Source organism: Odocoileus virginianus, chromosome 22 (assembly GCF_023699985.2).
Source record: "Odocoileus virginianus isolate 20LAN1187 ecotype Illinois chromosome 22, Ovbor_1.2, whole genome shotgun sequence".
In the NCBI taxonomy this organism is placed as follows: domain Eukaryota; kingdom Metazoa; phylum Chordata; class Mammalia; order Artiodactyla; family Cervidae; genus Odocoileus; species Odocoileus virginianus.
In genome coordinates this window covers 39,481,150-39,499,257 of record NC_069695.1, presented here as the reverse complement: position 1 = coordinate 39,499,257, position 18,108 = coordinate 39,481,150, and the positions used below count along the sequence as shown (strand labels likewise).

The following is an 18,108-nucleotide window of genomic DNA, read 5'->3' as shown; positions in this document are numbered from 1 at the left end:
TTCAAAAGGACAGAATTTAATATGACCTATTACACAAAAAATAGTTTTGCTATTATATATTTAATACCAGTTTGTTAGCCTGGAAAAAGAGAGTATCAATTTTCCTTGCAGTAAATAATCATGGCACATATATTTAATGAGTTATTTACAAATGATAACATAGTAATTCTAAATAAAAATCGACTATGCCACATCATTAGAAAATACTATTTTTCCCCAACGGCCTTACTGTAAAACTTACCATGAGCCTCAAGGCACATTATTTGGAGGAAAACAAAACTAATCTCTTTGGATATGAAAAGTGGTGGAGACTACTGTGGTGAGGAAAGCAAGATCATGAATAAAGAAACTAGCAAAATCTAATCAAGGATGTTACTACTGAAAGGGAGAATTTTCCTAGGGAATTTCACTGTTCATTCTTTCATTCATTTATTCATATAACAAAATTGCTGTTGAAAATGTCTTATTGGTGAGGCAACTGAGGTCTCAAAAATTAATTTAAATATATTTTACTAAGCTGAATGATTCATTGGGTTCAAAACCATTTAACTTTAAAGTAATATCACAGAGATAGTCCATAGTAAATATTTATGCCAAATTTCCAACATTATAACTTTTTAATTTAATGACAAAATTTTTCATTTGTAAATAGACAGTTTTCTGGAGTGAAAAATTTGCTAATCTTTCAAAAAGTTGTCTCCCAGTCTCTTACTTCCGTTAGCAGTTTCTTACTGATCTCTGTAAATTTACTTCTCACCCTTTTCTACCATGCCCTGTGACCAAAGAGAATAATATTTATAAGCCAAAGCAAATAAATTAAAACAAAAACAAAAACCCTGCCTCTGGCTTTGCATTGAGCTTGGCCAATGGAAGGTACCTGCAGAAGACTCAAGGGCAGGAGTGTCAAATTGGAATATTCATTCTTCTTGCTCCTGTCTGGCCAAGTTGCCACAGGTTGGATCTGTCCTTCTACCAAAGGCCACAACTCCTGCTTGGTATTTCTAGCCTACAGCTTCCCTAAAAGTTCTGGTAAGCACATACTCCTTTTATTCCTTCAGGGTTTGTGAGGACACTTTACTGTTACTAATCCTGGAATCCTGCATTATCCCTTGTTGGGTTTTTTTTTTAAACCTGCCTGCATTTTTCTGAATACCCCCCTCTATTAATCTCTCCCTGATTACTCAGTTTCAGTGCACCATCTGTTTCCTAATGTTTCTCTGGTTGGAACTTTGAAATAGAAGATCTTGATTCTTCCCTTAAGTGTGTCCTCCTCCCCAAGGTAGGGGTACCATCCTTGTTGTCCTATTGAGTGGCCTGAAGTAACATTCTCAGATACAAAGTGAAGGACAGATTCAATGGTACTTCTAAATAGCATAGTGAATCAAGCTAGACTCCAGAAGTCCTAGACTAGGAAGGATGGTCAGGAGGAAAAGCAGTGACAGATTGTCATCCCATATGCACACACCAGGCATCATTAGAATAGCAATTTTATAACTTGCTTTTTCACTTAACATACAATTTAATCACTTTGTCATATTCTTTAAGCTTCATTTTGGCTGCATATTATTCTGAATGCAAGGCTGGGTTTCTAGGATTCATAAATTCTGGAAGTATAAAAAGCATCTTGCAGTTTTATTTGCTGTTCTCCTCCTCCCATTCCTAACAAGCCGTGTACAGTTGTGGATCCCCCCAAATGAACTTGATGGCTGAATTACTGTATGAGTCAAGGTTTTCTCCAAAGACACCTGAATTCACCCCAGGCTTCTCTACTTGGATACAAGTAAGTATTCTCTTTGTTTCATTTCATACAGTTCATATAGTTGAATGTTGGTAATTATTGGTCTTGTGGAAGACAAATTTTTTACAGATTGTGGGGGGAAGGCTGGTTTAAGGATGATTCAAGTGCATTACATTTATCATGCAGTTTATTTCTATTATTATTCATCAGCTCCACCTCAGATAATTAGGTACTAGACTCTGGAGGTTGTAGACCTTTGTCCTATAGGAAATCTTTCTGGGTGTGCAAAGCTAGTTGACAAATTAGCCTTTTCTCAATCAGCCCCTCTTTTAGAGATATTTGAGAGTTTTTTAACAGGTTACCCTCTATTCTGGAAGCTTTGACTTTAGAATAGTCAATACAAAAAAAATATTTTCTGTGGAAATTACTTCCACATCCCATTTGGGTACCAAAAATCTGGACTTGTCTGTGCATCAGTCTATGGGGAAAAAAAGCATTTAAGAGCTTGGTTATTGCTGTTGTTGCTGTTGTTGCTACTGTTGTGTGTATGTTTGTGTGTTCTGAACATGGAGTACTACAATTATAAACTAGCCAGGAGACAGATTTCTACATAGTACATTTAAGCAGCATTAAAGTTTATGCTGCTTAAATCACTTCAGTTTGTGGGGTATTCAGATCTCTGAATTTTATGATAATGTCAAGAGAGCTTCTGGTGAGTCCCATTAATTTTTTTGGTATTGTTTAATTTTACATGAGTAAATATAATTACTCCTTTTGTCATGAAGAGCAAGTTCTAATACCAATTTATAATTCATGGAGCTAATTATGTTAACGAGGAGGCAATCTTTCCTCAGCTATCTCCCCTGTAATTTTAAAGAATTTTGATTTTTTCCCCTTTCCTCTACAATTTCTCTTCCAGCTATGAAAAGGAAGTGTACACAATTCATCTGTGATATAATTATTTACCATGGCAACAGTTGTGAATGGGATTGGGAAGTTGCACAGAAGGAGAAAGCAGCTTAAGGGAAACAGCCGAAAAAATCCTTTCAAGACAAGAGGGCTTTCAGGTGGGGATGGTTTTTTGTTTTCCTGACATTTTAAGGAGGGGCTCAGGTTTGCCTAACATTGTAAAAACTGCTGCTGATCCTAAAATAAAAGAGTCTATCTTCTACAGTTGCATTTCGGAAAATCACTTTGATTAAGAGAGTGGCACAAAAGGCAAACCCATGTTTTCCCTCTGCATTTGAATTAACAGCCCCCAGGAAGGCAGAGAGAAAGTGTTTCCTGCTAAATGATCAGATAGCATAGCCAGGGGATGTGTGGGAAAAAGAAGATTCCTGTTCCTAGTATTCCTAAAATGGGTACTAAGCTCTAACCCCACTTAGCAACAAAAATCTTCCTTTTTGGGTAACATACAAATTTGAAGGAAAGTTAAGAAAATCTATCCAAATCCAGTGGTGTAATCTTTAGGCTTCACCTGAGGCTGCCACAAATTCTATCCCCACTTCCCTTGTTCAATGGAATATTGATGATTTTATCCCCAATTGTGTGATGCCAATGAACATAATCAATATTCTTCAAAAGAACACTAGCATGCATATTAAAATAATCATACTATCAAAAGGCAAGCCATGCTTTTCTAGGTGTTGGCAGGCTTATGTTCTTTTCACCTGTGAGCGATGCTACCTCTCATAGGCTAGCTTTCTTTCTGTGTGCAGCAATAATTCACATCTAACCATAGCTGAAGTATTCTTGATTGCAGGATAAAATTGCTTCTGTTCAATATTCCAGGATGCTAATTGCATCAAAAGCTGTGGGACAAGCTCATAACTGGGAGCTGTAGGAGTAGAAGGCTTCAGACTGCTTGATCTCCTCAGAAAGACACATAAACAAGATGAGGCTAGAAAGAGTCTGGTGGCACAATATTCTAAAATGAAAGGTCAAACACACATATGCAAACTTTGACTCCACAAAGCATATAGTTCCTATGTCCTACCTGCAGAACCAGCAGTCACTTCCCAAGACGATTTTGCTGGTTTCACATCTAGCTGACATTGCCGCATATGGAGGGCTGTCATTGGGCTGAATCTATGGCATGGCTGAGTCTAGTACCAAGCATTGCTCTTGCAGTGTTCTGCTCACACTGAGCTGAACAAACATAGAGTTGCACAAATTAAACAAAGACAAATACATTTCTCTCCTAGGAGAAGTTCAAGAAGCACACCACAGTTTCAATTGAATGTTAGAGCTGGAAGTGACCTTTGAGGTCCACATTCTCATTTCCTTATCTTAATAGTTAAGAAAATTGAGTTTCCAGGAGGTCAAAAGTTTAACTTTAGGTGTCAGAAACTTCATACCTTCAGGCTATAGTTGCTCATTGAAGCAAGATGTATAAATACAGAAAAAACTTTACAATCTAATACATGTGATATGTTTATATAAGAAGATAAAAATTCTGTAGAAACTAAAGGAAGGAAAGATCAACTGTGAAGGTTAAATAGAGAGATTCATGGAAGAGGAGTCCTTGAACTGAGCCATATATGATGTTGGAGATTCTGTTTGGGGGAGAAAAGGAGGAGGGCCTTTCCCAGCCCTGGGAAACTGCTCTTGTTTGCCATCGGCAATACTGTTGATGAAATCCATTATTAGCTGCAGCTTTGTTGTTTTGCTTTATGGCTTAATTGGGGTTATTCTTCCTAAGCAAAGGTAATTGAGGCCCATAAAAAAAGAAATTGCCCTTGATCCAATCTTTACATTTAGAAACAGCTCAAATATACAACTGACAAGTTGGTTTATTCCTTTAACCACACTCATGAACCAACACAGGTACCCCAGTTTTACTACTCCTGGGGATCATCATTTCAGCAACCATGGTGTCCAAGACACTCCTGTCTCTGTTTCCATTAGGAGATTACAGGCATAATTTCAGCCTTCTTGATATATGTTTTATTTTTGTCCCTTTTCTTTTGTCTCTCTTCTCTGTTCTATATTAACCTCCTTAAGTTGTTCATGTCCTTTCACCAAATAGTCTTATCATTCAACTGCCAAGTTTCTCAAGACTCAGTTACTTTCCTAGATTTTCCCTGTTCAGAAATTCTTGCTTTTTGCAAAAAAAATTTTTAAAAAAATTATCTCCTTAAGTTTTTATCAGTATATTTTCTATCATTGGATTTTCTAGTAGAATGAAAGTAAGCAATTATTATATTCATTCTAAATTGTTTACGTCTGCAAGTGACTAGGAAAGCAGAAAAATAGGACAACTTTCTGAGAGTGAGCTCTGGTATCAATAGCATCTCTCTGGTACAAAGTGGAGGAGGGATACAACAGGTGATGTTTGCTGTTGAAGAATGAACAAAGGAGAAGAAAGAAAACAAGGTTTGGCAGAGCCCATCTCAGCACTATCAGAAGAAAGGGAACCTTACACTGAAGACGCTGAATATCTCGCCTTCTTAAGTCATAATGAACCTGCCTGCCAATGAAGGAGACATAAGAGATGTGGGTTCAGTCCCTGTCAGGTAGGAGCCTCTGAAGAAGAGCATGCAACCCACTCCAGTATTCTTGTCTGGAGGATTCCATAGACAGAAGAGCCTGACAGGTTGCAATTCATAGAGTCACAAAGAATTGGACACAACTGAAGTGACTTAGCAGGCATAAACACATTTGGTGAAGACCAACCTTGGCTATACCTGCTCTCTCAGTAAGAAGGTGAAGAGTTAGATTCATTTCTACTTCCCTGGTGATTCCTTGGTCACACAGACACCTTCTGTTTGGAATTTGGCCAGTTTATCTGTTATGTCTGCACTAGTCATGTGACTTTCACATGTAAATCCTCTTGCATTGTTATCTCTCAATGTCAATTAGATTAATCAGAATTCTGGTTCCATATACCAATTTTATAGGGCTACCCTGATAGGACAGTTAGTAAAAAAGCCACCTGCAATGCAGGAGATCCCGGTTGGATTTCTGGGTTGGGAAGATCTGCTGGAGAAGGGATGGGCTACCTGTTCCAGTATTCTTGGGCTTCGCTTGTGGCTCAGCTGGTAAAGAATCCACCTGCAATGCAGGAGACCTGGGTTTGATCCCTGGGTTGGGAAGATCCTCTGGAGAAAGGAAAGATTAACCACTCCAGTATTTTGGCCTGGAGAATTTCATGGACTATAAAGTCCATGGGGTGGCAAAGAAGAGTTGGACACGACCGATCAACTTTCACTTTCATATCAGTCCTAAAACAGTGATGAGCAAGTGATGAGACTTCTCTGTAAGTAACGAGATCACAGTTAACTGCCAGAAATTAGGTTGCAGCTGGAGCAAGGCTAAGAGTTCTGGGTTCAGAGTAAATCCCCCAGAACAATGAATGTCAGTTCTTGAGCCCTCTGGGATCAGAGTCTATCAGACTTACCCAGCAAAATTTCAACCATGTTTTATCTATGCCAGTATTTGACTATATAAGTATATATATATACATTTTTTTTTTTTCCTCCTAGAAATAGTGACTTACTTTGGAACCCTTGGAAACAAGGGCTTTTAGACACAAGCAATGGGCTTTTAGACACAGGCAAAGATATCTTAGATCAGGCCAGTTTGCTTACTTCCCAAAGCACAGTTAAACCCTTGTGCACAGGCAATGCATATTCTGTCGGTACATAAAGTTACCTCTTGTGATCACTCTTCCCTTTTAAGAACATGCGGCTTGTGACCCCTCAAAATGTTAGATTGAGCCTGTCAAGATAACATCCAGGATCCCTCTGGGCTTAATGGGGTGAATATACAGACTGTGCTCCTGCAAAGAATGGAAGCTTTCATGCCTTGGAATAGGAATGAGAGGAGAGAATATTCTTGTTGGAATCACAGCATGCCTGTATGCAAATCAACAGTTCAAGGCCATTCTGTAATTATACCGAAATGACCCACTGTAAAACATTTTTCTTGTCCTTTTCTTGACCCCCAGGTAAAGAAGAAGTGGTTGTTAAGTGGCATTGATCATCTATGTCCTCATCCATGTGGCTACTCAGGCTATAGCTGTTTCAAAATGGTGTTTCCCAGCCCCATTCATGTCCAGATGGCTGGTTTAAAGCATCATGAGTTGAAAGGAAAAAAAGAGAAAAACATTAGCACAGACAGAATTGTAGCTTGTTCATGGAAAATTAGAAGACGAATTCTTTGATTCTTTTGTGACTCCCCACCCCCATCCCCAAGGGGTTTAGAATTAAAATGGGGACAAAAAGCACCTCTAGATTTATTTGGCTCTGCCATATTAACCATAAAAAAGATCTAGCTTGTTCCAATCTTAACCCAGCAGTACACTATAAATCCAACTTCTCCTCTCTGCTGGGGAAATAAAATCCAAATACAGTAGCATCCAAATAATTATCAAGAGTTGAGCTGTGCTGGCAGGGTGCAATGTACAAGATTCAATTTTAACTAGTGATTACAGACCGGCAACCTTCTAGCCCTGAATGTCAAACGGCCATGTCACTTTCTCCTGTCACAGAGTATGTCAGGACTCACCGCAGCTTGGTGACTTTTCATCAGAGGTAATGAATCTTGTACTCCTGAGATGGGAAATGTCACTGTGCCTCCCCGCCCCTCCTTCTCCCCACGCCTCACCCCTCATTCCCTTCCTGCCACCTGTCTGGGTCCCAATAATTAGGAAAAGGATGTTGTGTGTGACATTGCTTCTCACATCTCCACCAGGGCCTGGCTGCTGTCGATTTAAATTGTGTGGTCAGTACTCAACTCGCAACCATATGTGATAAAATGGCCACCTCGGTAGACAGTTTATGGTGCTGGAGTCTCATGCATCAAGCTCTCTTGTCCTTGAGCAATAAAATGGAAAAACAGTTTAGTTCTGACCTTATAGCCTGTATGGTTTGGGGCTCTAGTCCAACTCCTGATAACTTGCCTTTAAATCTTGTGAACTTGGAGCTTTTTGTTTCTGACCTTTCTGCTGCTAAGATGCCATTTAGGACATTAGTGAGGGTGGAGCCTAGTAGGTCTGCATGGGTGGTGACAGAGGAGAGTTCATGCTTTGTAATAACATCTTTTAACTCTTGAGTTCGGTATCTGACCTAAAGCAAACAAACAAAAAACAAGCAAAACTAAACAAGCAAGTACTTTGTTTTTGGACACAATGAAAACACAAATGGTACACATACAAATATAACCACTGATTTTTGAAAACATTTCTTGAATATCTTAAACTCTTAATATAAATCTCAGGATTTTGGTGGTTTTGAAGGAGTATATATGAGTCGAATTATAAATATTTCTTTTTGTGATAAGAAAATTCCTTTTACTTTTTATAGATTTTATCTTTAAGAAAAATATCAAGGACCTTTTGTGTTCAACATAGTAATTTAGCCACTAAAGGAAATGATAAAACTATAATATAGGGCATGGTCCCTGTCTTCAATTAATTTGAACAATAATACACATGCCAGGTATAAAATAAGAAAATAAGTGTTAAGTGGAAAGAGACAGTCTGCCCTGTATGAATAATAAAGCCAACAGGATACAAGTGAGTTAAGCTCATCTCAGATGATAGAAAAGACAAAAAGAATCAAATATAGTCCAGAAGCAACAAAGGAAATGGACCCCAAGGTAAAACGGTACACACAACACAGGACCGCATTGTTTTTAGTGCTGGGGACATCTCCATATCTGGCTATAGTGATTAACTATCCCATGGAACACAGCAGTAAAGTATAGCTGAGGTCAGTTAATCCACTGTCATCTAATATAAATCAAACAGATGGGAAAGCAAAATCAAGGCTAATCATAGTGTCAAGGATGGTTCCGGAGGAGGTGTGGGCCAGCTAGTTTCCCTTGCTAGGTCGGCATTTTGTTTTTCCTGAAAAGCTCTGTGATCTCTTATGCATCAAGACTCTAGGAGAAGCAGTTAAACCTTAATGTTCCAGGGCTTCTTAGAGAAAGTTTATTATTTCTAGATGTGAGATTTGCCTTCCTGCATTCTTTTTTTTTTTTTAACTTTCTTCCTTGCCTTGTTTCCTACCTCCCCTCACTCCCTTTGTCCCCATATTATATTCCAGACATTGAGTTCAGCATATGATATAGTGAGCAAAGCAAACTGACTTTTTGTCCTAAAGTAGCCTGAAGCCTGGTGGAGAAAATGGACCATGGGAAGTGACAGGTGTGGCAAATATCCAGGCAACTACAATCAGAGTGAGACGGAAATGGGAGAGGCTACACCATGCTATCAGGGCCCCAGGTGCGGTGCCTGGTGCAGACAAAGGGGGGTAACAGAGAGAGGTTTCCAGAGGATGCCCAAAGGTAAACAGGAAGGGTTTATAATGATCCTCTAGAAAGCCATGGATCTCTGCATATTTCTGATGTTCTTTAAAGACTGAAATCTCCTCCATTGGTGAATAGAATGGGTCCTCTCACTGGGGAAATGAAAAAATGCCATTGTTGTCATCAGTGTCTTTATCCTCAGTGATTGAAAGTGGCATTTAGAGGTAATCCTCAAGGACAAAAGGGGACTGAATTTGAGGCACATATAATATTTTGATCAAGGTTTTATGTGATGATATTGCAAGCCATGAACACACCCTACCTTCTTTTCATCTCCTCTGTGCTATTACACATTCATTAGGTATGAGGATTGGATGGTAAAGTTAGATGTTTTTTAAAAATCATCTCCTTGAAGTATTACATAAAGTTGGTTTTCTAGTTTATTTATTCTCCTTGTATCTACTTTTTTAAAATCTGTTTTTATTTTTTTTTGCTGTTTTAAACCCATTCCCAAATTGAGTCTCTATCATGTAGCAGGCGAAGTTTAAATTATTGAGGAATTTAAGAGTAAGGAAAGTAAATAAGAATAATAATTTTTTTCCATTATGTAGCTTACAATCTAGAAGAGGAGCAGACATAGACAAACAATCACAAAGCAATTAGATACCTATGTTGAGACAGAAAGATTGCTCCTGTATACTAAGTGGGGGGTTATGGTCAAGCAAAGGTTTGTGGATCTTAAAAAATTGGACATAAGCCAGTATATCTATTTTGGTTAGACAAGCTGCTTATCCAAAATATAGAGGTGAATCTCTTTCCAATGATTAGTAGAATCATTTGCAGTTGCACAGACAGAATGGATGTTAGAGTGGACCCTGTGATAACCCTGGACATTGCAGAAGTGAGGGAAGTGATAGGTATTGCAAACAAAAAGAAGGTGACAGGATGTTCCCTAATTGGACAAGATGCATGACAGGCACATCTATTTGGGAAGACCTCTTCTAAGTCAAATGGCATTAAATTGCAAATGTCTCCCTTTCATCGCCAACCCTTAGACCCTGTTCTTATCTTCAAGTCAGGCTGAATGAAATGCATTTCTACAGGGACAGAGAAATTCCCTGCTCAGTGGAGCTGAGAAGACTGATGGTATAGTGCTTCTACAAGCAGTCACCAAAGGGACACAACCTCCTTGAAGTGCCGGTGTGTCTGGAACAAAGGTGAGTGGTCATAGAGAAGTCGAACTCTTATTAACTGACAAGGACATGCAAGAGAAACTATTCTGTGTGATACCGTAATGGTGGATATATGTCATTGCACATTTGTCAAAACATAGAATGTACAGCATAAAGAGTGAACACTAATGGAAGCTATGGACTTTAGTTACTAACAATGTATCAGTACTGATGGGCTTCCCTAGTAACTCAGTAAAGAATCCACCTGCAATGCAGGAGACCACATGTAGTGCAGGGGACCTGGGTTCGATCCCTGGGTTAGAAAGATCCCCTGGAGAAGGAAATGGCAACCCACTCCAGTGTTCTTATCTAGGAAATCTCATGGACAGAGGAGCCTGGCAGGCTACAGTCCATGGGGTCAAGAGTCTGACAGGGCTTAGTCACTAAACCACCACCATCATCACCATCACTATTGACTCATCAATTCTAACAAATGTACCGTGCCAATGTTCATTATAGGAAGGGCAAGCGGAGGTGTTGAGGGAGTATATGAAAACAATCTGTAACTTTCCCTCAATTTTTTGTAAATGAAAAACTGTTTTAAAGAAGAGTATTTTTTGAATAACACATTCTGTGTAGTGGTTGCTCATATAATCTTGAATCTCTTATTCTATGAGCTATAAAGTAAGCATCTATGATGGTTACTCATATAATCTTGAATCTCTTATGCTATGAGCTATAAGGTAAGCATCTATGATTTTATTTTGATTTGGTAACTTAATGAACATTTGTTGGGTGATAAAAAGAAAGCTAGAATTTAGGGAATACTTTTCTGTTATAAAATATAAAACCTAGTTGCCTAGGAATCACTAAGCAAAAGGAGAATGAAAACTGCTAGCCATTTGAGTGGCAATTCCAGGTAAGGATGACACCCTGTACAAAGATTTGAGTGCAAAAATAGATTCATGTGATGACCTAAAAGTTTCTCTCCCTGGTCAAAGATCTTTAGGACAACTGAACCGTGATCTTGGTCCATTACTATGGGAACTTGCAAATGCAGTTCCTCCTGACTCTAAACTCAGTGTCCTGAGATAAACTTTCTGGAATGGCTCTTTAACTACATTCATTCTACTAACTTTAATTCCAGAAAAAAACAAATTCTGAGAATTGAAAAAAAAAAAGCTGTTGTACTTGAAGGCAAAAAACATCATCATGAATATCCTATTAAAATGCAAACTTCAGAAATTATATTTCAAATAGTCCTAAGAGGACTAATTAATATTTGTAAAGTGCTTTGAAGACGGAAAGTGCTAAATTAACGTCAATATTTATTTATTAATAATCAGACGAGGTGATGCTGCCATCTTGAAGTTGCCTCTTACGATCAAGTACCGACTACTACCATGATTTCACCTTCTTAATTGCTTTCCCTAGCCACCACTGCCATGTGGGAATTCCAGACTTCATGCTTGTGTTTAGCATTTTATTATTTAAAGGTATCACCAGTTCACATACATTATTGGAAGGAATTTCTGTATTTTGAGTGCAGCAAATCTGTGTATTACAATGCAAATTCAGACCTTGCTTTAAAATAAGCTACATTTAATGCTTACTACTAAGCAAAGTATCCATCATACAGCTAAGTAACAAGGTTTTGAATTAATAAATGAATTAAAAATGAATTAACCCATTCATATCTTACAAAATGTAAATGTTGCCTTTACCCTTATATCAGACCTATTTCTGTCATTTAGAAAGCTAGTTTGTAGATTTTACTCATATTGTGGTACCTAAAAAATGCTATTTTTTCATATCTTGAACATTAGGTTACAATTTTCACTTCTGTGTGTGTATATATATATATATGTATATATATATATGCATACAGCAGTCAGTCAGTTCAGTCGCTCGGTCATATCTGACTCTTTGCGACCCCCTGGACTGCAGCACACCAGGCCTCCCCATCCATCGCCAACTCCAAGAGTTTACTCAGACTCATGTCCATTGAGTCAGTCATACCATCCAACCATCTCATCCACTGTCATCCCCTTCTCCTCCTGCCTTCAATCTTTTCTCAGCATCAGGGTCTTTTCAAATGGGTCAATTCTTTGCATCAGGTGGCCAAAGTATTGGAGTTTCAGCTTCAGTATCAGTTCTTTCAATGAATATCCAGGACTGATTTCCTTTAGGATGGACTGGTTGGATCTCCTTGCAATCCAAGGGTCTCTCGAGAGGCTTCTCCAACACCACAGTTCACAGCATTAATTCTTTCTTGTTCAGCTTTCTTTATAGTTCAGCTCTCACATCCATACATGACTACTGGAAAAACCATAGCTTTGACTAGATGGACCTTTGTTGGCAAAGTAATGTCTCTGCTTTTCGATATGCTGCCTAGTTTGGTCATAGTTTTTCTTCCAAAGAGCAAGTGTCTTTTAATTTCATGGCTGCAGTCACCATCTTCAGTGATTTTGGTGCTCCCAAAAATAAAATCTTTCACTGTTTCCACTGTTTCCCCATCTATTTGCCATGAAGTGATGGGGCCAAATGCCACAATCTTAGTTTTCCGAATGTTGAGTTTTAAGCTAACTTTTTCACTCCCCTCTTTCACTTTCATCAAGAGGCTCTTTATTTCTTCTTTGCTTTCTGCCATAAGGGTGGTGTCATCTGCATATCTGAGGTTATTGCTGTTTCTCCTGACTATCTTGATTCCAGCTTGTACTTCATCCAGCCCAGCATTTCTCATGATGTACTCTGCATGTAAGTTAAATAAGCAGGATGACAATATACAGCCTTGACATACTCCTTTTCCTATTTGGAACCAGTCTGTTGCCCCATGTCCAGTTCTAACTATTGCTTCCTGACCTGCATACAGGTTTCTCAAGAGGCAGGTCATGTATTTGGGATATATATATATATATATATATATTTTAACAATCCATATGTAGGTTGTGTCTTTTCTAATTACATTTGAAAGTATGCCCATATAAGTTAAAAAAAATCAGCAAATGATTAAAATATTAAAAATGCCCCAATAGATGGCATTACTGTGATCTATAACCTCAAGAGGACTTTTGTGTTTGCTTGTTTTGGTTTTTACTTTAGGATTAGCTGTTTTGCACTGTCCAAAGTGGACACTGTTTGCAAGAGTGCTGGTCCAGCCCCGATCCATGGTTCACTTTCTATCTTGTAATCACCTACCTGCTGCAAACTGTAGGGAGTCAGGACTTTGGAATGAGGGATACTCATTTGGATCAATGTTTATTATCAGTCAAAAGTCACTGTCTCTTCTTAGGAACAGAGCATTTCTTTCGTCAACTAGATGTGGAAGCAAGGAGGATACACCTGGCAAAGTAAGAGTGGACAGTCAGTAAAAATTCACCTATAATCTCAAGTTGTGGTCTTTAAAACTAAGGTTCATATGAATGAAGAGTGTGAAGAGTAGGAAGGGGACCACATAGACCAGCAGAGAAACACCAAAAAAAATATGATGTATTTAGTATTCTCTTACATGGTAAGCTGAGGACTCTGGCCCCTTTAGTAACTAAATACATTTATATTTAAACACCAGGTACTCAAAGCCTTAAATTAAACATTAGAGCAGATACACTTACAGAGTCCTTTAATTTGAAATAGTGATTGTTCTTGAGGAACCTCCACAAATAATATTTGGGTTGTCACTTAGTAAGTAAGTGACAACTCCACTATTTGCTGGGCCTTACCAGCTCTGTGGGACTCTGATCAGCTCCTCATCACATAGTCAATTACTTTTAGAAGAAAAATACACACGTGTGTGTGTGTGTGTGTGTGTGTGTGTGTGTGTCCCTCACTCGGTTCTGTCTGAATCTTTGTGACCCCATGGATGGTAGCCCACCAGACTCCTCTGTCCATGGAATTTCCCAGGCAAGAATACGAGAGTGAGTTGCCATTTCTTGCTCCAGGGGTCCTTCCTGACCCAGGGATTGAACTCACATCTCCTTCATCTCTTGCATTGGCAGGAGATTTTTAACCTCTGTGTCACCTAGGAAGCTATATATATATATATATATATACATATATATATTCTGTTGCTCAGTTGTGTCTAACTCTTTGCAACCCCATGGGCTTCTGCATGCCAGATTTCCCTGTCCTTCACCATCTTGCTCAAACTCATATCCATTGAGTTGGTGATGCCATCCAACCATCTGATCCTCCGTCATCTTCTTCTCCTGCCTTCAATCTTTCCCAGCATCAGGGTCTTTTCTAATGAGTCAGCTCTTTGCATCAGGTAACCAAAGTATTGGAGCTTCACCCTCAGCATCAGTCCTTCCAATGAAGATTCAGGATTGATTTCCTTTAGAATTGACTGGTGTGATTTCCTTGTAGTCCAAGGGACTCTGTAGAGTCTTCTCCAACACCATAGTTCAAAAGCATCAGTTCTTCGGTGCTCAGCCTTCTTCATGGTCCAACTCTAACATCCATCCATCCATATATATATGTATACACACACACACACACACACACACACATACACACACACACATATATATGTAACTTTCACAGGTAAGAGAAAAAATATAGTGAAAATGTTAAAGATAGTTGTATATAGAGAGAGTGTATGTCTTGATAGAGAATTGATCCTGGAAGAAGCAAGAAATTTATACATTCACGTATATATAAATAAATTAGGGACTTTTCTAAGAGCTAAGCATAGGCCCCTTGTGATTAGCCATATTTTGTGTTCTAAGATACCATTCATGTGTTTCCATGTGACAAGTAAATGCAAGTTCTACATGTTGAGAATACAACTGTAATGAGATAATCATTTATTTTTCATACCTGTAATTCTTATCTCACCCACAAGATAATTAATTCCTTAAAAGACAGGGGCCAATTCTTTCTCTATACTTGGCACACATTGACAGATACACTCTCAGGATGGACTGAAGTTGACTGATCAATACAAAGCACAAGAAAAGCAATATGAGCCAGTCTACAGTTAAATTCTAAAATCAGTGCTACAGATTCATGGGAAGCAAGAAGTACTAATTGAATTTCTGATTTTAGTATTTTGAAAGGTCTTAATGTCCCAATATTTAGTGTGGAATTATGGAATAAAGTTAATTAATAACAAGCTTGAGTCTTGAAGCCAATTCAAATTGTACACAGTGAAGATGATACTGTTGGACTTATTTTCTTGTCTTTGCCTATCCTGTTGGAATGTTCAGTGCAGTTTCCTCATACCAGCTGGGTGGTTTCCAGAGCTACCTTCCCACTCACAGCAGAGGCATCCTGGAAACATTCATTGCAAATATCCTTCAGGGAATGTTTGGCATCTCTTTACTGTCTACCGCTTCTGTTTCAAATTTTCTTGCTTTTCTCTGATTTCCCATATATTCATCCTGCTGATTAAAAAGTGAATTGCTGCACAAAAGACATTTTAAAAAATACTCATTTCATTTTGGTTTGGTGTCTCCCTATAATATGAGTTTTAAGAATCCGCCTGCAATGCAGGAGACCCCAGTTCAATTTCTGGGTGAGGAAGATCCCCTGGAGAAGGGAAAGGCTACCCACTCCAGTATTCAGGCCTAGAGAAGTCCATGGACTCTATAGTCCATGGGGTCAGAAAGAGTCAGACACAATTGAGTGACTTTCAGTTTTATGATATGACTTTTCAGAAACCTTCTTCCTCCACATATTCACATGCTATTTTCAGTGATCCCCTATATACTCAACAGGTCCTGACACCATATTCCCGCACATCCAGTATCCTTCTGTGGGGTAAGAAGGTGCAGGTGAAGAGGAGAATGGGGAAAGCTGCACCAAAATATTATCAAAGAAGTTACCTTTGAACAATATATTTATGGCTCAAGTGCTGTTAATAAATTATGTTGAAATAAAGTTGTTAGGGATCCTCTGGGGTTTTTGTTTTTAGGAAAACATCATTCTAGGTTGAGGTAAAGTTTTTTTATTGTATGAAAATCCAACACACTTTGCTCTTTGTTTTCTCTCCCCTTCCTCAACTCTTTATCACCACATTTATATTTCTTACTAATAAGATCTCTTGTCCATTGTCTGCCATCCATTTTGCAGTTTTGTGGTGAGGACACTTCTTCCCGAGGGAAATCAACTATATTAAACTGCAAGATATTTCATTTCTCACATCTTTTGTGTAGTCTCCTCAGTTATACTCTCTTTTAAAAGTTCCTAAAGCATTCTTAGTCATTCTCAAATTGTCATTTTTAAAGTTATGTGTCAAAGAAAAAGGGGTTGGATTTTCCAAGAAGGTAGATGCCACTCTTGGAGTTTTTTACTTGAGGACAAGAACTATGTCTTATGCTTTCATATCTTCTATCATATTTGGCATAAAACCGGGTAGACTAGAAATCATCAGATTTTATTTGGCATCTGACTGACAGATTTATTGAATGGTTGAATCTCTATGATAGAGGAAACACCAGAGACAAGTGTTCTTTCAATGTGCTGTGCTTGGTAGATACATGGTCTAAGGATGATCACAATAAAATTCTAAATAGAGAGAAACAATTCTAAGAAACAGTATTGGAAGTTAGGTAATGTAACTTATAATGATATAGTATCTATCATATTTTGCAACTTCAGATAAATTAATATGCATTTGTTTTTTCTTATTTTTGTAAAAGAAAACAGCAAAAATAGCTCTCATTGCAAAGACATAGGAAAGTTGTGCAGTATTTCTCTCCCTTGCACATATACAAACACACACACACACACACACACACACACACTCCTCTATATATCAAAGAGATACCACATGAAACATTAAGCGCCTTTGTTGGGGCTTGACAACTAAATTAATTTAATTTAAGTTAAATCAAATACCTTGCATTGTATATTTAAGTTGCCATTCAAATAGTACAGATTTTTCTGCCTGTCATTTAGAATGAATTCAGTACCACAAGTTTTCCATTGAATGAACAGAGCTAACTGAGGGCATCCAAGAAGAAACCTTCATAGATAATTGGCTAGCTCGGGGAGCTAGTGTAGCGGAACACAACTCCAGATTGAATCAAATTCTCGAGCTCTCCTGAAGAGAAGACTAAAGAATGGGGGGAAACAAGGTTATATGCCAATTAAAAAATGATTTGTAGCTTTATTTTATCAATGTTTATTTTTGCCTGGTATACAAATATCATTATGAACATATCGAAGGAAGATTGGTCTTTATTTGTTACACATTATGAAGTAGAACAAGGGAAGATTGATTGGAAGAACAATAAGCACATAAATTAGTCAGGATTCTATTTTCTTACTTTTTTTTTAATTTTCAAAAAAAAGTTAGCTTACTAAAGACTTTGATAAAATTGTCACGATGACATTTTTCAAGCATAACAAAATTCTATACTGAAAATTACATCTTGTGAAATTTAAATACATCATTGGAAAATCAGAGATTAAAATTAGCATTTGGTCCAAACAAACACCATTATATTTAATTCAAAATGGAAATAAAATTATATGTATTGAATCAATCTTTTTTTTATTTTAAATATGCATTTTATTGAAATATAATTGGCTAACACTGTTTCAGGAGTACAGCAAGGTGATTCAGTTACTCAAATACACATATATTATTTCTTTTAATTATTTTCCATCATATGTTATTACAAGATCTTGACTATAGTTCCTTATGTTATACAGTAAACCTGTATTGTTTATTGCATATCTATTGTTAATTAGAAATCTAGCTTTCTATTCATACTAAGTCAAACAAATGGAATCAAAATGTCAATTTTTTTAGGCAAAAAATGAGTAAGTTTTCTAAAATATATATATTATACTCACTTATATAGTATATATACATCTATACATATATATATTTATATATAAAACAATAAAACTTCTACTACATTTGGTGAAGTTTTGAGAAAGAACATCAAGAATAAAAAAGAAGATTGGACAAAAATGGCGAACATAGAACTTCTGGATGTT

General features: G+C 37.6%; 1 long non-coding RNA gene across 1 annotated transcript in view; it reads left to right on the top strand.

The window, feature by feature from the left end:
• The first annotated feature begins 1,371 nt into the window (after nt 1-1,371).
• Nucleotides 1,372-18,108, top strand: part of LOC139030399 (uncharacterized) — a 113,360-nt gene continuing 96,623 nt past the window's right edge. The window contains exons 1-3 of the long non-coding RNA XR_011482770.1: nt 1,372-1,780; nt 2,658-2,805; nt 10,093-10,206. This is a non-coding gene — a long non-coding RNA (uncharacterized lncRNA). The remainder of the gene's footprint in view (nt 1,781-2,657; nt 2,806-10,092; nt 10,207-18,108) is intronic.